This window comes from Petaurus breviceps, unplaced genomic scaffold (genome assembly GCF_028583685.1).
Source record: "Petaurus breviceps papuanus isolate PSGF00001 unplaced genomic scaffold, PetGlider_PUasm1.0 37, whole genome shotgun sequence".
Lineage (NCBI taxonomy): Eukaryota > Metazoa > Chordata > Mammalia > Diprotodontia > Petauridae > Petaurus > Petaurus breviceps.
This window is the reverse complement of record NW_027186296.1, coordinates 68950577-68972683: the sequence shown is the minus strand read 5'-3', so window position 1 is coordinate 68972683 and position 22107 is coordinate 68950577. Positions and strand designations below refer to the sequence as shown.

Sequence of the window (22107 nt, the reverse complement as noted above, 5' to 3'; positions counted from 1 at the left end):
CTTCAGGATTTTCATGCAGAATTAGAGTCACTTTTATTCAGTAGTACACACCAAGTATAAATATAATGAAAAATTCCTTTAAAATTCGCCTATCTTTATTTCCACTATTAGTAATTTGCCTCTACAATTTCTCTTAAGTAGGAAAGATCCAAGAAAGTAAAACGGTTTAAAAATCCATCAGACCTGCACTAGTCTGGTTTGTAAAAGAAATCATCATTAACAGCTACTACAGCTGAAAACATACTAGAATTGTTTAAGTACCAGGGAATTCACTGACACCAATTTACAGCTGACATCCAGATGTAGATTACATTTTTATAGAAACAATAAGCCTCATACCAGCTGTCCCATTTTTCTGTACTTCTGGATGAAGTCCAAATGGCTCCAAGTCAATCACAGAAGCAATGTGGTATGATGCCATTCCTTACAAAAGTAACAAGAGTTTTGAAACTATCTCTTTAAGTCCAATACCATAATAAAACAGTGTGACTAGATTCTACAGAATTCCACAGTAATTTGCAGGCTGAGAGACTTCCTGGATTACAGACCAATTTTCCTCAAGCAACCCCAAGTTCTCAGATTTAGGTATTCTTCTTCTGGTAATTCCTCTACTCAGTAAGAGAGGGAGGAGCAAGAGACAAGTCAAATATTAACTGAAGTTCAAAACTCATTAAAAATGGATATATGTGACAAGAAAGTTTATGGCAGACAGGTGGCAGAGGAGAATAGATGGCCATAAGTCTCTCATTACTATGAGTAAAGGGTGAATTCTTAACAATTATAAAGAATAAAAATGATAATTTTGGTAGAACAAAGCTAATGCCTCCAGAATAAAAGAAGTTACAAGGAAAATTTTTTGTAGTATAGATACTAACTACTCTTTAAATATTTGATTCAATTTACTTGTGAATCTATTTGATCTAAGGTTTTTTGGTAGTTTGTTAATGACTCGATCAATTTCTCTAACACTGAACTGTTTAAGATCTCAATTTCTTATCTTAATTTGGTATTATACAGGGTGTTCCCAGAGTCTTGGTATAGCCTTTGTTTAGAAGCCTAAACATTTATAATGTTCAACTTCTTTAAAATCTAAGGTTTTTCCCCCCATATTTAATGGTTAAATAGTTTTTGCTATTACATTTGTTTCCCTCCATTCTACATGCATTCATCTTATTCAACTTTATTATGCTAGTAATGTGATTTTCCTCTCTTTTTAAAAAAAATAATCAAATTGGCCAATGCTTTGTCAATTTTAGTACTTTTAAAAAATCACCTAGATTTCAGTTTTGTTTTACAGCTATAATTTTGTTCCATTTTTTTAAAATTTTGTCTAATTTCCAAGAATATGTGCTTTTAGTATTTTTGTCTATTTTCTAATTTTTAAGCAGAACAGTGACTAAGTTGTAACCTTTAGCCCCATACACATGCTTGCAATGGAATAACCAGGGCAGGAGACAGACCAATGGAGAGTCAGCAGTTCAGTTGCTCTAAACTTGCAAAACCTCTCAGTAAGCTACTACTAGTGACTAAGTCCAATAGCAGTCTACTGAAACTCAACTACACATAAGCTAACAGATCCAAATCAGGGTCAGGAATTTGTAGACACCTCAGACTAGAAGGGCAGTGAACACACCTCTCCTCAGATGACATCACTCTGGAAGCACCAGAAACTTCCAGGGCTATGAAATCAAGAGGACATAAAAAGAATCTTAGGCCAGGTAACTGCCCTCACCCCTAGAGGTGGGCAGACCCATTACTAAAATAAACTCCAAAGTCAACCTGCAGGCTAAAAGAATAAGCAAACAAAAAAGATTCCAACATCAAGAACTAGTATGGTGAAACGGATGCTCAAGAAACAGAGAAGAGAATGACTTGAAAACATCTTTAAGTACAGCCTCAAAGAAAAATGCAGATTGTATATAAGGCCAGTAAGAATCCTCAGAAGAGTTAAAAGACATAAAGAAGGGGAAAATTTTTTTCAAAACTAAATTTGAAGGGTACAAAGATGAGAGCTATGCAAGAAAATTATGAAGAGAGTTAACTAGGTATAAGAGGCACAAAAGCTTACAATGAAGAAAATGACTCCTTAAAAATTAGAACTGGTCAAACAGATTGTAATGACTCTATAAGATATCAAGAAATAATTCTGAAAAAGACAAAAGACTGAAATGAATGAATAATATTTGAAACATCTCATAGATTAAAAAAAAAAAAGACACCTGACCTGGAAAACAGAGGAGAAATATTATGAATCACTAGACTACCTAAAAGCTGTGAAGGACAACAAAAAAAGAGCCTACACATCATATTTTAAGAAATTATAAAGGAAAGCTTCCCAGATATCCTAGAGCCAGAGGGCAAAGTTCAAACTGTGAGTATCCAGCATTTACCTCTTGAAAGGAAACCCATCTCCCAGGAATATTATAGCTAAAATCCAGAGCTCCCTGGTCAAGGAGAAAAATAATGAAAGTAGTTAGAAAGAAAGAATTCAACTACCACAGAGCCACAGTCAGGATCATGTAAGACTTAGCAGCTACCACCTTAAAGGAATAAAAGGCTAGCTAGAAGGGGGTGGGGGGGGAGGGAGTGGGGACTGAACAAAGATGTCCATTATCACTATTATTAAATACTGTCCTAGAAATGCTAACTATAACAATAAGAAAAAAAATGAAGGAATAAGCAGTGAGGAAACAATTCATTTTTTGCATGACAGTTTCTTTAAAGAACACAACTACAAAACACTCTTCACACAAATACAGACAGATCTAAATAACTGAGAAATATTAATTGTTCATGTGTAGTATGTGACAATTTAATAAAAATTACAATACTACCTAAATTAATATACTTATTCACTGCCATACCTAACTACAGAAAGACTGTTTTAGAAAGCTATGAAAAACAATAACAAAATTCATCAAAGATTATCAAGAGAATGGGGAAAAATAGAAGAAAAACAATCTAGAAGTATCAGATCACAACCTATAATATACAAAGCTGTAATCATCAAAAACAATTTGGTACTGGGTAAGAAACAGAGGTTGATCAGTGGAACAGATTAGGTACAAAATATATACAAGCAATTGAGCATAATAACCTAGTGTCTGATAAAGCCAAAGATCCCAGCTACTGGGACAAAAACTCACTAACAAAAACTGCTGGGAAAACTGGCAGAAAGTAGGCATAGACCAACATCTCACACTACATACTAAAGCTCACAAAGGGTACATGATTTAGCCAGAAAGGGTGTTATCATAAGCAAATTAGTGGAATACAGAAGAAATTACCTATCAGATTTATGGATGGGGAAGCTTGTGACCAAACAAGGGATGGAAGTTTTACAGGAAGTAAAATGGATAATTTTAAACTGGATAATAACAAAATTAAAGTTTTGCACAATAGAAACAACGCAGCTAGAAATTATAAGAAAAGCAGGAAACTGAGAGAAAATTTTTATAGCAAGTTTCTCTGATAAAGATCTCATTTATAAAATATATTGGGAATGCAGTCAGATTTTCAAACATAAGAGACATTCCCCAATTTTGATAAATGGTCAAAAGATATGAACTGGCAGTTTTCTGAGGAAGAAGTCAAAGGTACCAATAGTCATATAAAAAAATATACTCTACATCACTAATACTTAGAGAAATGCAAATAACAACACTGAGGTACCACCTCACACCCGTCAAATTGGCTAACATGACAGAAGAGGAAAGTGACAAATGTCGGAGAATGTGAGAAAATGGGTACAGTAATGCAACGTCAAGGGGGCTGTGAACTAGTCCAACCATTCTGGAAAGCAATTTAGTACTATGCCCCAAAATCACAATACCCCTACTAAGTCTATGCCCCAAAACGGGGGTTGGGAAACTACAGCCACAGCCCTGAGGCCACTAGGTCCTCAAGCAAGGCTCTATGACTGAATCCAAACTGCACAGGAAAAATTCCCTTAATAAAAGGATTTATTCTGTAAAACCAAACTCAGTCAAAAGGCTGCACCTAAGACCCTAGAAGGCCACACATGGCCTTGAGACTGCAGGCTCCTCATCCCTGCCCTAAAGAGATCAAAGAAGCTATCAGTTCTTCTTCTGGTAGCAAAGAACTGGAAACTGAGGGGAGAGCTATCAAATGGTGAATGACTAAAGAAGTTATGGTACTGACAAAACAGGAAAAAGATAAAATTTAAAGATGTGGGAAAATTTGAACACTAATGCATTTGTTGGTAGAGTTGTGAATTGATCCAACCATTGTGGAGAGCAAAGGGCTGTAAAACTATATCCTTTGAGCCAGTAATACTATGACTAGGTCTGTATCCCAAAGAGATCATAAAAATGGGAAAAGGACCCACATGCACAAAAATACTAATAGCAGCTCTTTTTGTAGCCAAGAATTAGAAACTGAGGGGATGCCCATCAATTGGGGAATCGCTGAACAAATTGTGGTATATGAATGTAATGGAATACTATTTGTTCCTAAGAAATGATGAGCAAGTAAACTTCAGAAAAACCTGGAAAGACTTCCAAGATACTTTCAAAATCAAATATACAACCTTCTATTTGGCTTATAAAGTCCTTCATAAGTTGGTGCCTTCCTTTCCTCCCAGTCTTCTTACACCTGACTCTCACTAACAGACTCTGTAACAGTCTCTTTACTGTTTGCTGAACACAACACTCCATCTTGTAATTCCAGGCATTTTTATTAGCTGCCTTCCATACCTAGAATTCTCTCCCTCCTCTTCTCTGAATCCTGGTTTCAAGTTCCAGATAAACACTTTCTGCAAGAAGCATTTCTTGATCAGCTCCCCTTAATGTTAGCGTTTTCCTTCAACTGATTACTGATCGGTTATATGTATACTATCTCCCCCACTCAACTGTAAGCTCCTGGAGAGCAGTCCAGAGTATAGGGCCTAGCACACAGTAAGTATTTAATAAATGTTTACTGACTTGACACTGTACAAAACAACCAAAAGAGCCATCTTGTTCCTCATTCATGACAGTCCATCTCTCCCACCTCTATGTCTGCACTGACCATCCCCCCAGTGTCTAGAAAGCATTTCCTACTGCCTCCTCCTCCTCTGATTCCTTCCCTTCCTTTACACTGCAGATCAAGTGTCATATTCTGTATGAAGCCTTTCCTGATCCCTCCAACTGCTAGTGCTCTCCTTCTCAAATGACCTTACATATATTTGGATTTATTAACTTTATATTTATGTTTTATATACTTAAGTATATATTATTATTATTATTAAGTATATATTATAAGGATCTTGGCTAGTGGGAACTGCTTCATTGTTATTATTCCCAGCATTTTCTGTGGTGGTTGGTACTTAATAAGTATTTGTTCATTGATTTATAGAGGAGGGCACATAGGCAGAGAAAAAAGTATAGGAGATACGATGGAGGAAAATATACAATTAACAATCATAACTGAGCATGGAATAAACTTATAAAATGGAAGAGTATATAAGAATTAATCAACAAACATTTAATAAGCATGTGCTATGTGCCAGGCACTGTGCTAAAAGCTGGGGATATGAAATAGATTAAAAAAAGAACAATCTAACATGTTTTTTTTTTTTTTTACAAGAAATAGACTTGAAATAAAGATTCACATACTTTAAAAAAATGAGGAGTAAAATTTATGTTTTAGGCAAATTTGAAAAAGCAGGGTGTAAATCATGATCTCAGACAATGCAAAACTAAAAATAGAAGAGCTAAAAAGGGAAAACTACATTATGTCTAAATGCACTATAGAAAAGAAATAATATTTTATCTGCACCAAATGACATAGAATCCAAGTAGTTAAAAAAAAAAAAACCTAAAATAAACTGTAGGAAGAAATGGACAACAAAACTCTAATAGTCAGGGACCCCAAATGTTCCCTTTTCAGACCATAGACATTTAAAAAAAAAAAAAGATAAATAAGTTAAAGGTCTAAATGGAATTTTAGAAAAACTTGATATAACAGATATCTCAATAGCAATTTTGAGAGGGAAAAATAACCTTAATTCTCAGCAGTACCTGGCTCCTATACAAAAAAGAACTAACTCCAGACTCAGGGCATTAAAAAAAAAACTTACATATTCAATAGTGCAAAAATATTAAATATTCTTTACTAACATTATAATAAAAATTATGATCACAAAAGGCATTTGAAGAAAGGTGTAAAATTTAAATGGAAACTAAGTAATTTAATACTAAAGAACTAATAGATCAAAGGACAAATCACTGAAATAATAATAAAGAATTTCATCAAAAGGAACAATAGAAATAAGACAACCAAGCAAAATATCTGAGATGAACCCAAAGTTGTTATAAGGAAATTTATAGCTCCAAACACTTAGATTAGTAAGAAAAAAAAACAAAACCCACAAGAAAATCTGTTAAAAAAAAAAAACCAGCCCACAACAAAAAATAAAATCAAATTCATTGGAGATTTTAAAAAAAGAAAAAAGCAAACTGTAAGTCAACAACTATTTTTTTTAATGAGAAAAAACCAAGCTGGCAAAAAAACAAAAATAAAAAAGCATTCACAATAGGGGAAACACGAAGAAATCAGAAATCATTTCACCCAATTATATGTTGATAAAAACAGTAATTTCAATAAAAATAAGTAGCTACAAAAATAAATAGTAGATTAAGATGATAGGAAAGAGAATATAACCAAATCTTAGAAAAAGTAATTGGATAAGTATATAAATGAACTCCCAAAAAGGGGGAGAAGAGAACAACCAAGAAGACAAAGTGAAATCTATCAAACATTCAAAGAATTACAATATTACATAACCTGAAGAATTAGGAAAAGAAAGTATCCTATCAAAAAATCATTCTATGAAACAATATGGTCTTAACACTTAGAATATAAAGAAAACAAAGCAAAGAAGCAACTGTCAATTAATTTCTCTAATAAATATGGACATAAAAGCATTTTAAGAGGCTATAATAACATACTAGAAAGATTATACATTATGACCAAGTTGAATTTATATCCAGAAGGCAGCATTAATATAAGGAAAACTGATTCTTAGCCTGAGATCCAAGTATTTGTTATTTCAAAATATTGTTTTCTTCTCTGTCAATCTGCAAACATTTGTTAGGTACCTACATCACAATCTTGGGTATGGTTTCAATGAATAGAATAAAACCTAGATTATCTGGAGAAAGGGAAGATGCTGAGTTCTGTTTTGAACATAAATCTAGAGATGCTGACAGGACATTTAGGTGGAGGTATTGACAAATGCAGTTGGCCAGACTACCAGAAGAAGTTGGGGATGTCAGGAGTCAGTAAAGATAAATGAAGCCATAATAATGTTATAAAATTACCAGGAAACAAATTATAAATTCAGCAGGGCTTCTAAAACTTTTTCCACTCGGGACCCCTTCAGTGCTTCTTTTTAAGAAGCACATAAAGGAGAGAATCTTGAAGGACAACCAAACATGAGGAGTAGGAGGAAGATAAGAAGCCAACAAGGGAAAGTACTAGGAAGAGAATTCACAATAATGTCAGAAGATATTAAGAAAAAAATCATAATCAAGCTACAGAAAGATCAAGGAGAACGAAAAATTAACAGATTAGAAACTGATCGAAAGTAAGACTATCTAATCCAAACCTGTCAGAGAAACAGTATAAGTTTATATATATATCTAGATATATAGTATTTGAATGAATGGAAGTATACATAAAGGAAAGATTATAGGTTTGAGGTGAAAAGATCTGGGTACAAATTCCAAATAAGTTCTATGACCTCAAATTACTTGACCTCCTTGATTGTTCAGCCCTCCTCCTCATAGGTAAAAAGGAGATAATACTTGCACTACATTATATCACTTGGTAACCATCAGGATCAAGTGGGGTGTTTTACTATACTAATAAATACTTTAATCATTATTACCACTGATCCTATATAGTGTTTCTACAGGTCTCTTATCAAATTTTCAATAACAGTAGAGGACGGATTAAAAAATCTCTGGATCGGGACAGCTAGGTGGGGCAGTGAATAGAGCACTGGCCCTGGAGTCAGGAGAACCTGAGTTCAAATCTAGCCTCAGACACTTAACACAAAAACTATCCATGTGACCTTGGGCAAGTCACTTAACCCCAACTGCCCTCCAAAAAGAAAAAAAACATCTCTGGATTAAAAACCTACCTCCCTTCCCATTTTATCATTTCATTTCCTGCTACTGGAAACTTTGTCCTCCCTTGGCTTCAGAGACATCCATATCTTGTTACTCCTATAATCTGAAACATTACTCCTGAATTCTAGTCTTCTTTCCAACCTCCTGATGTGGGTAGGGGTTCTGACCTTGGCTATCTTCTTATACTCTTCCCTGCCTCTATGTAAATGACTCAAAATTCTAAAACTCCAGGCCTGACCTTTAGACCTCCATCAAAAACTGGCTATAATATATTCTATCTGAACACTTTTTCCAGAATCCAAACCTCAACATGCCCAAAATCTTTCCTCCTAAACCAGTTTTCTTTGGCAACTGCTATTTCTGAATAAAGAACTATCATTCATTCAGTATCCCTCATTCACAACCTTGGGGTTATCTCAGACTCACTACTCACATAACATCCCTCTGGACTATTATAATAGTTTAAGAGGTTTTTTTGGGTTTGTTTCCATTCTCTCTTATTCTTACTATTGCTGGGATATTACTTCTTATAGTATAACTCTTACCACAGGACATGGATTTAGAGTTAGAAAGAAACTTAAGAATTCACTTAGTACAACTTCCTCATCTTATAGATGAGGTTCAGAGAAGTTAACCTCAAAAAATCTAAAGAAGAAGAAAAAAGTATTGAAGGAAGATAGCTGTCTTCAAATATGTTCACTGCAATTACCTAGATAGATCAGATTTGTCCTACCTGGTCCAGGAGAGGAAAACTAAGAGCAAAGAGTAACAACTGCAAAGAAGCAAATTTAGGCTTGAAGTAAGGAAGGACTAACAATGAGAACTATTAAAAAAAAAATGGAATGGGTTTGTCTTGTAAGGTTATAGGATAAGAGGACATCTAGTTCAACCGTCCTCACAGATGAGGAAACTAAAGTCCAGAGAAGTGAAGCAACTTGCCCAAAGGTTACAAAGGTAGTATAGGATGTTGAGAACTTTATGTAAAGAAATCTCATAGGTAGTCTAAACCCAAAACCATCTGAAGAGAACACCCCCTAAACCCACACCTTTTTCCATTTTTGTTGAAGATACCACTTATCTTTTAGTCACCAAGAGTCACAGACTACAAGTTATCTTTAACTTTCTTCTGTATTTGTTCATGAGGTGTGTAAAAGCACCATGCAAAAATGAAAATGTACATACTGCTTTTTTGTCCCCATTTGTGCCATCAAACCTAAACTTTGTATTCAGATCTTTGACTTTTGGTCTTGGGTGGTTGCTGTTAAATTTATCTGTCTCTGAGATATATTGTAAGGTACACTGAGATTTCCCCCATGTAAATACTTTTCCTTTAAGAAGTTAGATGTTATGCTATTAAATGCATGTTTTAACATTAATTCATTGCTTATGTTACCTCTAAACATGATGTGTTTTTCCCTATTTATCATTTCATCCAGTCTATTTTTTACTATTGCCTTACTGGAAATCATGATTGCTATCTTTTTAAAAATTTTATTTGAAATATTTTAACTGTGTGAATCCTTATGTTTCAATTGTAAAAGAGATATTAGACTCAATGGGCTCTATCTTTTCCAGCTCAAAAACTACAATCCTATAATTTCATGTAAACAATAGCAACAAAAGGGTTGGATTTCACTTTCTAATCCATCCTACCTTCCTTCTCCATTTTGTGGGTTGATTCATCCCATTCAGTTCCACAGTTGTAAATGCATAATTTCCTCCATACTAGATCCTTTCCCCTCTTTTTGCTCCCCAACTCCCTCTTTACAAAAGTTTTAAGGAGTGTGCTTAACACTACTGATCTATATTTGATCCAATATGTTTCTGCTCCACTAGTCTTTGATAGGTTCTTACCCTTTCTTTCCATCCTCTTATTTTCCCCTTCAAGATCCATCCTCCAAAGAGAGGAGTTTGTTTTGCTTATGACTAATCATTCCCTCAAAATACATTACTTAATACCTTCTTTCTCCTGATTCCCTCCTGAGTTTAATATATTCCCACCCTAAATTCTGTGTATTCAACTCTCTCCAATTTGCCTATTTCCCTACCAGCACACTTTCCTCCATACTTGAATAGTTTCCTTCCATACTTTAAATTATCCAAAATAGCCCCACTCTCTCCTTCCTTCCTTCCTCCCATCCCTAGGGTTTCTTTTATGTCATCAAAATGTAACAGAACTACTCCCATGTCCTCTGAATGACTCCTTCTATAATACTTGAGAAAGTGTTAAGGCTCTCAATGTTTCTTCTTTCCCCATCAGAATATAAACACTTGACCACCTAGAGTTCTTCTTAATTGTTCAAATGTATTTACCCTATGTTTCTCTTGCATTTCAAAGTATCTACTCAGGAATGGTCTCTTCATCTAGGATATTTCAAAATCCTCTATTTCATTAAAGGTCCACTGTCTATAGGCAACTAGACAGTAAAGTGGATAGACTGCTAGGTCCAGAGTTAGAATACTTGAGTTCAAATCCAGCTTCAGATACTTGTTTGACCCTGGGTATTACTAGCTATGTCACTCTGAGCAAGTCACTGTCTGCCTCAGTATCAGAATTATGAAGAGGATAATAATAGTACCTACCTCCCAGGACTTCCTTAACCTGAAAGATCCAAATTTTGGTTATGATGTTCATAGGAAGTTTCTATTTTGGTGTTTATTTCCCATTACTTATTACTTTATGTCATTAACACTTTCAGATTACTTTATATCATTATAAAATGATATAAACTTCTTGCAATAGTTTTAGGCTCTAGGTGTCCCTGGGTTTGCTATCCATCCCTCTCTCTCTCTAATCCCCAAGCTGGATGTTTCCTATCAGATAAGCTTTGGTGCTGGTCTGTTTTAATCTAGACCTTATCCCTAGTGCCCACAGGCTTCCAGCTATCTCTTAGTGCTAACACGGCAAAGTAAAATGAAGTATATTTTCAAATAAGAGTTCTTGATCATTTTTCTATGAGGTACTTTTAAAAGAATTTTTGTTGGATTAATTCCAATAAGCTGGGCAGTTTTTCCTCCACTCCTTTAACCATCCTGAGGCAAGTTCATTCTCAACTCTTCATTCTCACCAACTTGCCACATATCTAATAATTTGCCATGTTTTGTTCATTTTATCTCAACATTTCATCCATCCCTTTCCCTTTAACACCTACAACTCAAGGCTAGGCCCTCATAATCTTTATCAAGCCTGTGCTCCTGTAATAGCATCCTTGCATGTAGCCTCTCCCCCCATCAAAAATCCTCCAGGCTGCTCCTCAAATGATATTACTAAATAAAAAACTAAGAGCTGCTAGAGAAGCTTTAGTAGGTCCTCATTTTGTTTAGAATAAAATACTAACTCCTGTTTGCCCTTTTGGAAAAGTTTCTTTTAAAAAATGCTTTTTTTCTTATTATCATTTCTGTTTCTCAAAATACCCCTACCCTATCCAGTGAGCTATCCCATGCAACAAAAAAGAGGAAAAAAAAAGTAGTTCAGAAAAACTAATACATCACCAAGTCTGACAGCATATGCAGTTTCCCACATCGACAGTCTCAAATACCTGAAAAAGAGGGAGGAAGGGCCAAGCTCGGTCACTATAATCAAGTAGTGAGATCATCTTTTCTCCATTCATGAGGCCCCAGGAGTGCCCAGAGCCCATATGGAACAAGAAGGATCTGCCACCATCTGAGTGTCCTTTTCCAATGCTTTTTGGTAGCTCATTTGGCTTGAATGAGATGAGGGTCAACAAGTCTATTTCTTCTAGTAGATCAGAGGTATCAAACACCATGATTAAAATGCAATTGGGAAATATTTAACAAAATAAATAAAAATGCAACAGAACATCCATAATGTCAATTGAGGTTTGTAAGTAAATATGCAGCCCTAGTACCATGCAGTGGCCCATTTCTATTTTAGTTTGATAGTACTCATGTGCCACTGAAAAACCTTTAAGACTATGGAACTTTTCATCTGCCCTATAAGGGAACTTTCTTTTATATGTTGTTTCTCCCAAAATTAAGTCTTGCTCTCAAAGGGCTCACTTCTTCTATTTGTATTGTCCCACTTAGCAGGGTGCCTGACACATAATAAGTATATAAAAATGCCTTTTCACTCATTCTATGAATTGTTTCACTGGCTCTATTTATTTCACTTTTTTTTTTTTTGCCTTTTGGAGGGCAACTGGGGTTAAGTAACTCGCCCAAGGTTACACAGCTAGCTTTTGTGTGTTAAGTGTGTCTGAGGCCAGAACCAAACTCAGGTCTTCCCAACTCTGGGGCTGGTGCTTTACTCACTGCACCACCTAGCAGCCCTGTTCACTTCACTCTTAATCAGTTTCCATGCTTCCCTGAATTCTTTATATTGACTCTTTCTTATAGTGCAGTGATATATCATTTCATTTGTGTACCATAATATCTGAAGGGCATCTATCTTGGCCCCAGTTCTTTACTACCCACAAAAAGTACCATTATGAACATTTCGGTTCTTTTAAAAAAAAAAAATTTAGGTGTGTGTATGTGTATATATGTATATTTTTAGACTTCCTTGAAGTATATATACTCAGTGATGGGATCTGAGTTGAAATTTAATAACTTTCTAGCATATTTTCAAATTGTTTTCCCTAACAATTATGAAGAAATTAGACTAATTTACACATCTACCAACAGTGTGACTGTTTGTTTTTATTTACCCTGTCTCTTTGGCATTTAAAATCCTCTATAGTTTGCCTACAACCTATCTTTCCTTTTTATCCTTTCTTCCAGCACCTATATGAAAGAGAGTTGTTGTCAGGATCAAATGAGATGATATCTGTAAAATGTTTAGTACCTACTATATGCCAGGCACTGCAATCTAAATGCTTATTCCCTTCCCGTTCCCCAAATGCTCTCCAGAAAATACTTCCCCAGCAGTTTTTGACTTCCCCACTTCAGGCCATTTCAGAAGCACCTCAAGAGCTTTCAAATGCCACTAGATGTGTTCTAGGCTGTCCTGGAGCCTGGTGAGCAGGGAAGGGCAGATGGTTCACATTTTCTCATTAAACATTTGGAACAAATAAATCTTCAGAGTTTAAAGCATGATAAAACTATGGACTGGATTATAGCCTGAAAGGTTCAAAATTTGCCAAAGCTAGCATAGTGAAGAATTTTGAAGTTTCTTTTTTCTCCTTTATTAAATGTCAAACATGAGTGTTTTTCAATTAAGTGCTAAGTTTTCATGAAAAAAAATGACACCCCTCACTCTCAATTTTGCTTAACTGAGACAACTATGAATGCTATAAAATAATTAGACCTCATGGGATTTTTTTTTTAGAAAGATACTCAGCTGTTGCTAATAACTTATAAGAACCCTAGGGTACAATTATTTCTTGTTGCCCATATTCTATGGTACTTTCAACCTCACTAAATTCCTTTTCATCTATTCTTACTCTAAGAGTCAAGATGAACAAAGGACCAGTACTGACTAGAAACAAGTTCACCTTTTCCTCTTCTCCAACCCTCCAAAAGTTTTCTCTATACAATTACAGGGCTAAAGGGAGACCAATTTAACATGCAGACATTTTGGCTGGCATGGAATTACCCATTCATCTATATAAAAATTGTATACATATCCTAGCAAAAAACAGAGCCAATAAAACAATTCATAGAATGAGTGCAAAGGCATTTTAAAGTACCTTTTTAAGCAGCAGTAGCTAGGCCTTAGTAATCTCCAGCAACCTGTTTCTAACTCTCTTAATCCAGAGTTTTCCAAATAATGGGATGTATAAGAAGTAATAGCCAAAATGACTGGCAACTGCCCAAAAAAACCTGTTTTAATTTTCTCAAAGAAAACAAGCTCGGTCAAAATCAACAAAGATTCGCCTAACATCTGAATTTGTTCTAAGTAGAATCCACCATGACAATCTAATGGTACATGCAAACAAAGTAAAATTTTAGTCAGTCGGTGTATGCATGTGCCATCAATCCATGTTGTAAGTGCTGCTTGCTGTCTGGAATGTAAAGCATCAAGTCAAAAATAATCTTTTTGTAGAAGTATAAAGTATTATAACTTTCTGTTATACTTCTCTTTATCACTCATTTTAAACTAGTTTCCAAAAAAAAAAATCACAAGTAAAACAGTAACATAACTTGAAAACTCTTATAGGTATTTTGAGAAATGATAGGCAATTGTTTGAAATTTAATAAGTTAAAGGGTCATTTTAAAAAATTTTCTAAAGGGAAATAAATCTTTTGTGAGAGGCAAATATATAAACTAGTATGAAGACAAAGTACACTGGAACAGCTGTAACTAAGAAGCAAAGACATTAGCGATGGGTTAATAAACCAGCTGAAATTTAGGAAAAAAGTAAAAAGCTCAAATATAGGAAATACAATCCACTATACTTATAACTAGGATTCACAAGTACTTACAGTTACTGATGGAGAAGAAACACAGGCTAGGTTTGTTTTACACACTTTAAGAACACTTGGCATGAAACCTATCAGTAAGCATCTATTAAGTGCCTACTAGGCACTGGAACAAAACCAAAAGGAAATAATCCCTGTTCTCAAGAAGCTTATACTGTAGTAGAGGAGAAAGTAAGTACATATAGCATGTATATATAGAATAAATACAAAGGAGAGAGGGTAACACATAAGGGTTTCATTAGAAGGTGGTGCTTGACTTGAAAAATAAAACCTAGTGATTCTATGAAGTATATTTGGAAGCATATTTCAGGCAAGAGAAACAAAATTAGTGCAAAAGCACAAGAGGGGAGATACAGTAAAGAGTAAGTAAGAAAGCCAGCATACTTGGAAAAGTTGATTGTGACCAGGTTTCATTTAAATGCCAAACAAAAAAATTCATACTAGAGGCAATACAACAGGGATATAGTATAGCTGATTAAACAGAAAAGTAATAGAGTCAATCTGAATTTAATGAAATTATTAAATAAGAAGGTCATATAGTCAATCTAAAATTAATGAAAACTGCTTTGGAAATAGTGTGGAGGATGGACTAGAATAGGGAAACATTTGAAAAGGGTAAACCATTTAGGGGGCAATTGCAATAGTATAGGTAAGAGATGGTGAGGGCCTGAACTAAGCTGATGTTACTGTAAAGGGGTCAGATAGGAGTATTCTGGAGGTCTTAATGTTAAGATTTGGCTAATGACCGGAAAATGGTGATGAATTGAGGACAATGCAAAGGCTGAAAACCTGACAGACTAGACATACGAAAATTCAGAAAAGTGGCTAATATGTGCCAATAAATTCTGTTTGGAGCATATCTTGTTTTAGATATCTATAAGACATCTAGCTTGAAATGTCCCAAAGGCAACTGGCAATCAGAGACTGACAGAAACATAATTAGGGGCCATACAAAAAGAAATGATAGCATTCCCAAGAGAGCACAGAGAAATGAAAGGGAAAGGACAAAGCTTTGAGCATATACCCACAATTAGTAAGAATAGCATCTAAGATGATCTATCAAAAAAAAAAAGTTCCTGAGCAGGAAGGGTCAGAAGAAAGAAGGAGAAATAGGACTGAGTAGTGTCACAAATAACACTAATATCTTTGACAGTGTACAAATAGAAGGTTAATAAGGTAAGGTTTTCCAGTGAAAAATACTTTTGACAAATTATTTCAAAACTACGTCTCTGACAGGAAAAGGACTCAAGTCCTTTATAAAGTCATTTAGAGAATAGGTAGGCATGAAAGGCCTCATCAAGAAACATGCATTACCTTCAACTTTCATAGAGTTCAAACAAAGCTTAGCACATAAAGTGAAAGACAGCTTCCAATGGTTCTATTTTCAATTGTGGTAAGAAGAAATCATGCCTCCATATGTCTGAAGACCTGTGAACCATTAACTGAGAAACTAAAATCTTCTTATTGTACCTAAGTAAAGAAAACTGTAGATGTAACATTCTATGCTGCTAAAAGTGATGTAAGAGAAAATCTGCTATTTTACAGTCAAATACAGCACTGCTACACTGGGATAAATTTTCAATACAATTGATATATTTTTTTAAAAATACTATAATGAATCCATTTAAAATAACTATAGATAATATAAAATACTTGGGAGTCTGACAAAACACACACAGGAATTAGATGAACAAAATTATAAAACACTTCACACAAATAAAGACAGATCTAAATAAATGGAGAAATATTAATTACTCGCATAGAAGTCAATATAATAAAAATGACAATATTACTTAATTTACTTATTCACTGCCATAGTTAGAAAAAATACAATATTCATCTGGAGGGAAAAAAGGTCAAGAATATCAAGAGAATGAAAAAAAAAATCAGAAAAGAAAAAGGCCCAGCAGTACCATGTCGTAAACTATACTACAAAGCTATAAATCATCAAAAACAATTTGGTACTAGGCAAGAAAAAAGATCAATAGATTCCAGCTCAATCAAGATTCCACTGATCCACAGAAGAGATTAAGTACATAATATGCAAAAGTAAATGACCACAACTAAGTTGGCATTTGATATCCACCAACTGGGGCAAAAACTTGCTATCTGACAAAAACTACTAGGAAAATTGGCAAGTAGTCTGACAGAAAGTGGGCAGAGACCAACATCTCACACTGTATACAAAGATAAGCTCAAAATGGACACCTATTTAGACAAGAAGGGTGATATGAGCAAATTAACAGGGTAGGGAAGAAATGACCTGTCAGATTTAGGGGAAGTTTGTGAACAAAAAAAAAAAAAAAAAAAAAAAGTAAAGTTTCATTGGCGATACCTAATTACAAAAAATTTAAAAGTTTTTGCACAAATAAAATCAATGCTGCTAAAATTAGAAGAAAAACAGGGAATGGGGGGGGGGGAATCTTTGCAGTAAATTTTTCTGATAAAGGTCTCATTTCTAAAACATATAGGGCAAGCCTGCACAACCTGCGGCCTGCCAAAGGATTTTGGACAGCCTGGGGGAAAATGAAGAGGAAGTATTTCAGAAACATGCTATCTACCTCCAAAAAGGGAACTGATGAAATTGAAGCTAAGAGTAGAGTATATCTCCTCTTCTTTCTTATCTCTGGAAGGGCTGTTAACATGGAAATTCGTTTTGCATGACTTAATATTTGTAATAAGTTTTTTATTTTTTGTGTTCTCAATAGGTAGGGTGGAGGGAGGTAAATCTGAAACTTAAAATAAAACTGATTTAAAAAAACCACATTAACAGAATGATGATAAATCATAATGGATTCTGTACTGACAGAATTAAATGGATGTGATAAAGCACTGGTCTAATAAAAGCAATGTAGATACAATGAAATGGTTAGTGATTACTTAACTGAGAAACATGAGCAAAATGTTACACAGTTTTTCAAGTTATGAGAAAAACCAACTTTACATCAATAGTCCAGTAATTTTTTTTTTTACAAAACTGTGTGACAATATAGGGGAGAGCATAAGTCATTTACATATTACTGTGAAACATGTTAGCTTTATTGAGTCAAGTACTTCAAAGGATGAGTGAACTCAAAGAAAAAACTGACATTTTTCTCAGAAAAGATAAAGTAAATTCTTTTTATAATAAATATTTTAGGAAATAACAAAAAAGTATTTCCCATTCAAAATAACTAAAAAATGCATAAAATATTTGGTATTTGAACAGTGACACTTAAGACCTGTGAAGATACAGTAATATATACTGTAAAGAAAAGAAATGACCTAAAAATCTGGAAGGATAGTTAATGCTCATGCCTAAGCTACTCCAATAAAAAATATACTACCTAAATTAAGTCAAAGACCTAGTATAATAATACCACTTGAACATAGTGATGCATTATTGTACTGTAAGAAATGACGACTGCAGAATTCAGAAAAGCAGTGGAAAACATAAAAACAACAGCTACATTATTTATACAGTGTTTTGAACTTTGCAAAATGCATGGCATCTTATGTGATCATCGTGACAACCCTGGAATATAGATATTATTAGCTCCATTTTACAGATGAGAAACTGGGGTCCGAAGTTAAAGTGACTTGTCAAGAGTCAGATAGCCAGTGTCTGAGTTAGGATCTGAAACCAGGTCTTCCTGACTTCAAGGTTCAGCACTCTTATCCACTAGGCCACTTAGCTGTAGAACAAGTGAAATGGTGCAAAATGAGGCATGACTATATATACAATTACTACAACAATGCAAATGGAAAAAACAAGAGAACGAAACTGAGCACAGCATAATTTTAATGCTCAATGATAGTCCAGCTATGAAAATGTACTTCCCTCTCTTAGCAAAAAGTTGGGGGGAGGAGTACATGGGTATATAGCTTCTCATGTCATAGGTGACCTGGTTGGTTATATAAATAAATGGGAATCAGAATGGGGATGGGGGGAGGACCCAATACAGCAGAATAGAGAAGCACTCAGTTGCTTTCTTCCCACATTGCTCTCCAAACAATTTTAAAATAACTCCTCAAATTGAATTATGAAGTAGCAGAGCCAACAAAAGGTCAGAGTCTTGCAGCCCATGTGGATGAAACAGCAATGGTGAGCCTAGATGGTGGGGACAGAAACAGTAGCAGGTTCTAGAGATCTCAAGCCAGAGACTATATGGTTAACTTGCAGCTGATCAGAAAGAGATTACAGAGTACCCTCTGCTAGTACTAGACCCAGGACCAGATGCTGTTTGGCAACTCCACTGCCTACATCTATTTCTGGGTCATTGTTCCAGGGCAGGGAGGAGCACTTATGGTCTAAGGAGGGTTGGCAAATCTGCAGCCTCAAGGCCACACATGGCCCTCTAGGTCTTCAAGGGCAGCCCTTTTGACAGAATCCAAATTTCACAAAACAAATCCCCTTAATGAAAGTATTTGCCCAGTAAAACTTGGACTTGGGCAAAAGGCCCCACACACCCAAGGAGCTAGAAGGATATATGTGACCTCAAGTCCTCAGGTTCTCTACCTCTGATCTAGGGAGTAGAAGCCCTGAGGGTCAACCATTTGTCAACTCCACTGCCTATACCCACTTCTAGGTCATAGTTCAAGGGGAGAGAAGAGCATTTTCAGTCAAGAGGAAGTGGAAGCCTGAGGAACAGTATCAATTGTGACCCCCTAGGGATCAGGTGCCCTTCCTGGGTAAGAAGGACTAGAGTTCAGACCAAGAGAACAGTGACCACACCTTTTCCCAAGATTATACTACCTTGGAAGCACCAAAAACTTCCAAACCCCCAAAATCTGATTTGAAAATACCAGCGTAGAAAATGTCTGAAGCTTGAGGCAGAGCTCCTCTGCCCCCAACACTGGAAACAGATTCCAACATGAAATAAAGTTCCAAATCAAGAGGTAGGAAAATAAACAAACAAAAAGAACCTGACCATAAAAAGCTACTGGGGTGACAGGGAAGATTAACATTCAAAACATCTACAAGAAAAGTCTCAAAGAAAAAATGTGAATTGGGCACAAGCACAAGAGTTCCTGAAAAGAGTAAAAAGTATTAAAAAAAAAAATTTTTTTAAGTGGTGGAGGAAAAATTAGGTACAGAAATGAAAACAAAGGAAGAAAATTAGGAAAAGACAATTTAAGTCTTTATAAAGGAGACACAAAAAAAATCATCATAGAACTCAAAAAGTAGAATTGGTGAAATAGAAAAAGAAATACAAAAGTTCACTGAAGAAAATAATTCCTTAAAAATTAGAAACAGGGAAGGGAAGCTAATGACTCTTTGAAACATCAAGACAATAAAACAAAAGGAAAAAAATAAAATGTAAAATATCTCCCTGAAAAAACAAGTGACATGGAAAATAGATTGAGGAGATAGGACTTAAGAATTACTCAATTGGGGCAGCTAAGTGTCAAAGTGAATAGAGCACTGGCCCTGGAGTCAGGAGGACCTGAGTTCAAATCCACCCTCAAACACTGAACACTTAACTAGCTGTGTGACCTTGGTCAAGTCACTTAACTCCAATTGCCCTGCTTCCCCCCCTCCAAAAAAGACACACACACACACACACACACAAATTACTCAATTACCTGAAAGCCATAATCAACAAAAGAGCCTTGACATCATATTTCAAGAAATTATCAAAGTAAAACTCTCCAATATCCTAGGACCTGAGGGTAAAATAGAAATCAAAAGAATACACCAATATTAAATATTAAAAAATACATCAAAGAATACGCCTGAAAGAAATACCAAATTTGAGATTCCCAGAAATATCACGGCCAAATTCCAGACTTCCAGGTTAAAGAAAAAATACTTCAAGCAACCATAAAGTAACCACTCAAATGCCATGGAGCCACAGTCAGGATTATTTAAAAATCTAGCAGCTATTACATTTGAAGGAGCAGAGGATTTAGAATATATTTCATAAAGCGAAAGAACTAAGATTACAACCAAGAATAACCTACCCAGCAAGACTAAGTATAATTCTTCAAAGGAAAAAAATGGATATTTAATGAGAGAGAACTTTTAAGCTTTCCTGATGAAGAGACCAGGGCTAAACAGAAAATCTGACTTTCAAACAGAAGACTCAAGAATCATAAAAGGTAAACATGAATGAAAACTCATGAGGGACTCAAGTTTAAACTGTTTATCTTTCTATATGGAAAGATGACATACCTATCATCTATTATTACAGCAGTTAGAAGGATTCTACAATGAAAGAGGTCTGAGAGTAAGTCTATTATATTGGAATTTTGTAAATTTTTTTTAAAAAAGAAAAGAATAGACAAGGAAAGAGGGATGTCCTGAGATGAAGGGAAGAAAAGAATGGAGGAAACTATCTCATATAAAAGAGGCATGCAAATCAGAGTTTTTTGTTACTATGGAGGGAAAAATCTTAGAGTGGAGGGACAGACAATGCTTGAACCTTATTCATATCTAAACTGATTCAAAAAGGTAAAATATAGAAATATTCGTTCTATAATAACTCTATCTTACCTAACAAGGAAGTAAGAGAGGAAGCTTAGATAAGAAAAGAAATGGAGGTGATAAAAAGGAGAGCAGATAAAAGAAGGCAATGAATGATCAGATGCAAACTAGAATTTCAAGGGACAGGATAAAAAGAAAAAGAAGGATAAACAGAAGAAATAGGATAAAGGGAAATGCATAGTTAGTAATCATTAACATTAATGAGAATGAGCTGAATTCGTGATAACATGGAAAGAGATAGAAGAATGGATTAGGAAACAGAATCTAACACTATATTATTTATAATAAACATACCTGAAAGAGGAGAGACACATTCTCTCTCTCAAAATAAGAGGCTAGAGCATAATCTATTATGCTTTAACTGAAATAAAAAAAAAGCAGGGTTAGCAATCATGATCTCAGACAACGCAGAACCAAAAATAGACCTAAGCAGGTAAACTACATCTTGATGAAAGGAACCACAGATGATGAATATCAATACTAAACAAATACAAACAAAATAGCATAGCATCCAAATTCTTAAAGGAAGTTAAATGAATCAAAGAGAAAATAGAAAGTAAAGCATACTAGTGGGAGACCTCAACTTTCCCCTCTTAGATATACATAAAGCTAGCCACAAAATAAAAAAAGTCAAGGAGATGAATAAAATTTTAGAAAACCAAGATATGATAGACCTCTGGAGAAAACTGAATGGAAACAGAAAGGAGTGTATATTTTTTTCAACTGTACGTGGTACCTTCACAAAAACTGACCAATAGGACATAAAAACCATGCAGCAAATGCAGAAAAGCAGAAATATCAGATGCACCCTTATTGACCATAATGCAATAAAATTACGTTTAATAAAGGGTCAGAAGCATGGATTAATTTCCCATTAAAAGTTAATGGGAAATTAAATAATCTAATCCTAAAACATGAGTGGGTCAAAGTACAAATCATAGAAACAATAAATAATCGCATTAAAGAGAATGAGACATTTCAAAATTTGTAGCATGCAGCCAAAGCAGTACTTACAGGAAAATGTATATGTTTAAATGCATACAGCAATAAAAGAGACCAGATCAAACAACTGGGCATGTAACAAAAAAAAAAAAAAAAAAAAAAAAAAAAAAAAAAAAAAAAAAA

The 22107-nt window shown here is 34.8% G+C and overlaps 1 protein-coding gene across 6 annotated transcripts in view; it reads right to left on the bottom strand.

Annotated features, from left to right (window-relative positions):
• Window positions 1-22107, bottom strand: part of ZFAND6 (zinc finger AN1-type containing 6) — a 96176-nt gene that overhangs the window by 55630 nt on the left and 18439 nt on the right. The window contains exon 1 of one of the 6 annotated variants that reach the window (XM_069098680.1): window positions 11628-11670. The exons of the other annotated variants lie outside the window; for them this stretch is intronic. The gene's annotated coding sequence lies outside the window, so the exon portion shown is untranslated. Of the gene's footprint in view, window positions 1-11627; window positions 11671-22107 lie in introns of those variants that run through there. 6 annotated transcript variants of the gene reach the window in all.